Here is a 4,261-nt window from a genome sequence, read left to right as displayed (position 1 = left end):
CCTTCCTGCTTTCACCATTGTCCACCTCTTAGCCTGGACTTACAGGATAGGTAACCAAACCTGCTCAGTGGGGACACTCAAAGCCAAGGTTTTGCCCTATTCCCAACAGCAGTGAATAAGAATTTCTTTTCGTTTGTTTGTTTTGAGACAAGGAATTGCTATGTAGCTCAGGTTGCCCTTGAACTCATTGCAATCCTCCCGCCTTAGCCTCCAGGCGTTCACCACCACACCAGGCAAGAGTTTCCATTCTTCCTCATCTTCACCAGCATTTAACAGGATTTTAAAAAATCTTTTAAGCTTCTATTTTGTCTTCTGAGTGAAAATCACACAATAGAAATTAGCTCTTTCTACTCTCTCTCCATTCAGATTTTGTGATCTGAACTTTGAAGTATTGCAGAGGGAATATTTCAGTTTAAGAGCAGACAACTTGATTACAGATGCATTTTGCCAAGCCACACAAAAATAAAAAACAGCAGGCTGAGGATGGGATTCAACTTGGTCATGGCACATTCAACCAGTGTCAAACAATGCAGTCTGGGTTCCCAGGGAGGCAGATTTTCAGATTGGCTTTTTCACAATTTGTGTTAGCTAGCTTTTCATCACTATAACCAAATATTTGAGACAATTAATTTTTAAGGAAGAGAGATTTATGTTGGCTCAAGGTCTCAAAAGATTCAGTCCATGATCATCTGGCCCTGTGATTCTGTGCTGTGGTCACTCAGTGTATGGCAGTGGGAGTGCCTGCTGGAAGAGACACTCTTGGTAACTTCATGGTGACCAGGAAGTAAAGAAAAAGAAAAAACCACCAGAGTACCAACATCCTTTTCAAGGCCACACCCCTAATGACCTCACTTCCTCCAACTAGGTCCCACCTCTTAAAAGGTCCCACTGCCTCCCAGTAGCACCACAGGTTTTGGACCAAGCCTTCAACAAACACAGAAATCTTCTGGGCTATCTCATGTCCAAACCATAAGACAGCTGAAAGCCACAAAAGCACATCAGAAGCTGTGGCATCTCTTCTGGAGCAGCAGGAAAAAGAGGGCTACTTCCCAGAGTCAACTTTTAACTTGAATAAATCCACTTGGTTAGAAAGTGGAGATTTTTTCCTAGAAGTTGTATTACTATGTTGTGAAATCTATCTTTAGTACAATTTCAGCCATTTTTTCCCTTATAGCACCTTATTTTCAGTAAGACTTTTATTGTTCTTGTCGGTAAGCATTTCAGCCATGGTGCTTTTCCTGATGACAGTGCCCATAGGTGGTGAGGGATTATTGTGTGCATTTCCTTCTTAGCACCAGTCTCACATTCTTGCTGAGCATGGATTGGAGCAAAGGAGATACGTGGATTGCTTTCCTGAATGACCATAGAGTTGCATAAGTAAGTCAAATTTTTTACTTGTAGATAACAGTTAAAGCTCCAAAATTAATTGTCTTTCATTTCCCCTCCTAATTCTGCAACATTAATTGAGATCATGGCTATTGCTTCTTTAAATTTTTTGTTAGTATATGTTTGTGATACAAAATAATTACAGTCATCTTGGGAAGTAGTTGCATATACCTACACACTCTGACCATGTGTACTTCCCTTTCCTCTGCCTCCCCATCCCCTCCTGGACCCCTTCTCTTCTCCAGTCTGCTTCCCTGTTTCCTACCATCTGTCTTTTTCACAATGACAATTGTTTCTAAGCTCCCATATGAGATGCTACAATTTAGAGGAAGATTTTACATTTCTACACTGTACTCAAAATTCATTCATTCACTCAGTTGTTTAACAAAGAATTATTGAATATGTCCCTGTGCTGAACATTGAAGAAACAGTGGTAAAAGTAACACAATCTCCTATGGAGCTCACATTATAAGAATATGAAATATAGACATGAAAATGTGGGTCCAGGATTCCAAAGCTGACTGTAATATAAAGAATGACCTACTCAGTCTCCTGGTGTCACAGGCAGATTTCCTGTCACAAGTGCACTGAATGACCATTTGGCCAAATGGAAGGTAGCAGGAATAGTGGATCACTTCAGACAAGAAAGCCTTGGGCCACCTCTTTAAAATGCCAAGACAGGAAGACAGGGGCTGCTTCATCAGTGCCCAGGTGGATCCAAAGCTGGAGGATGTGGGGAGGCTGCTGGGTGTGTAGGGGATGGAGGAGCTTAAGAACAAGAGTGCATGTTCCTCTAGATTATGAGCAAGTACAAGGTGAAGACATGAACATCATCACTGCTCAGGGGACCCCAGGGTCTTCCCTTGAGTCTTTTCTGAGTGGACATTTTTTTCCTTCCAAGAGTGAGTTTTCACTGTTGATTTCAAGATATTGCACATTTCTTTTTTCTTCATTTGGTGGTGGTTTTCTTGTTTGTGGCTTTCTGATTTGTGTTAGAAGGAGTTGATCCTTTTTTGCATCTCTTTTAATACCAGTATTTTCTATAAAGAAGAAATTGGCACCCTGAACCCAGAAACAAAAGCAAGTAAAGGTACATAGAGAAGTTTTCAGAACTTACCACCCTCCCTGTCCACTGATGTTGACCTGTGAGATGTTGCAGGACAACAGTCAATACTAAGGGTAGATGCAGGAGATCTGCCTCAAGACAGGCCATTGGTCCACAGTCACCTGCACACAGGCCAGGAAACTGCAGATACATTTTGGTAAATTTTACAAAAATAAAGAAAAATAAAATGAGAGTCCTTCTTGTGTTTTTTCCTGGCTGGTCCCAAATTCCGTCAGATGCCAGCTCAGTAAGTCAAGATGTCCAGTCTATGTACCACAGCAGAAAGCTTGCCAGGCCAGCTGTAACCTCTGAGATGAACATTCAGATACCACTTTTACACAAGGACAATTAAGGGAGATGTAGAGCAATAGGGCAACTGTAGAATTTACTGTCCACACCAAGACTCTCTGGTAGAAAAAGGCCCACTGCTGAGCATTACTTCCAGGCAGTAGGGATTAATCAGGAAAACAGTTATGATACCATCTGGGGTACCAGGCAAAGAGCTTTGGGGTTGAAGGCAGCCAGAGCTGGGATGGAAGTGGCCCTGCACCTTCCATAGCGTAGGCTGTCTTTCTGCATTCTCTGAAGGATGCTGTTTAGCATCAGCTGGTTATGCGTGTGAAAGCCTCAGTACCAGGCACACTTTGAGCTAGAAGCAAAGCAACCCCATGGGACGTATGTTGCTAATGCCAAGAGTTTAGGAAATCAAGACATTAGGAAACCAGGCCAGCACACAGGTCCACAGGAGGGCTGGGCTGCCATCCTCATCTGAGTTTGACCCCCATCCTCTCTGGCCTCAAGCTGTCCTCATGTAAGCAAGACCAGTGTCCAGCCGATGTAGGATGGGCAGCAGCATGGAGCAGTGTGTGGAGGTGAGAGGGTAGCAGGGCTGGGAGCATACGACAGCATTAACTCTTTGGATCCAAAATTGGAGGACTCTGGTCCCTGAACACATATGGGAGCAGGTCCTCCTCATTCTTACGAAGGTCCCTTGTGAGTGGCAACAGAAGCACCCTTCTGAGAACAGCCTCCTTCCTGGGAAGTGTGGGTGTCTGGAATTGACGCCTGTGCCCTTGTCAGTGTGGGAAACCAAACTCCTCCATGCCACTTCAGTCAGCTCTGGGCAGCTGGAGAGCTGGGGAGCCCCTGAACTGCTCTCGGTCCCAGACTGGGCTGGCCAGGTTTCCTGCCCAAGCAGGACCAGCATCCTGGGCTGGTGGGCACCGGGTGCATTCCATGCACCCACACTTCAGCCACAGAGGCTGACCACCCGGGTTCCAGCTACTCTGGCCACATCAGTGCTGCCTGGGTGGCCTCCTTGTCACTGCAGGCAGAGCTGTCCTCCAGGGTTAGTGAGGCCAGCCGCAGTGGCTCTGGCCCAGCTCCTTGTTCCCGTGGGCTCCTGGGAAATGCATTCATCTCACAGTTCTGCTGCTGCTTGTTAGAATGGAGCTTGCTGTGAATGGCAGGAAAATCTCCACAGGGAAGAGAAAATCTGTTCTGCAGAGATGCCCTTGGCTTGTGTGTGGGTCAGACTTTGGCGATATTGTGAGGAGGAAGCCCCAGAGAGACACTGTAACCCTTTCATTCATGCATTCAGCAAAGGTTTAACACCTACTATGTGCTGCATAGCATGTTAGATGTTAGAGACTGGAAGATGATTCAGACACAATCTGAAAAACAAAACAGAACCTCACAGTTGAGTGAGGAGCAACCATAAAACCCTGTCTCTCTCTCTCTCTCTCTCTCTCTCTCTCTCTCTCTCTCTCT

The sequence above is a fragment of the Chinchilla lanigera genome, unplaced genomic scaffold, assembly GCF_000276665.1.
Source record: "Chinchilla lanigera isolate Chin_1 unplaced genomic scaffold, ChiLan1.0 scaffold00086, whole genome shotgun sequence".
In the NCBI taxonomy this organism is placed as follows: domain Eukaryota; kingdom Metazoa; phylum Chordata; class Mammalia; order Rodentia; family Chinchillidae; genus Chinchilla; species Chinchilla lanigera.
The sequence above is the reverse complement of the archived record's forward strand: the minus strand, read 5'-3'. Positions refer to the sequence as shown.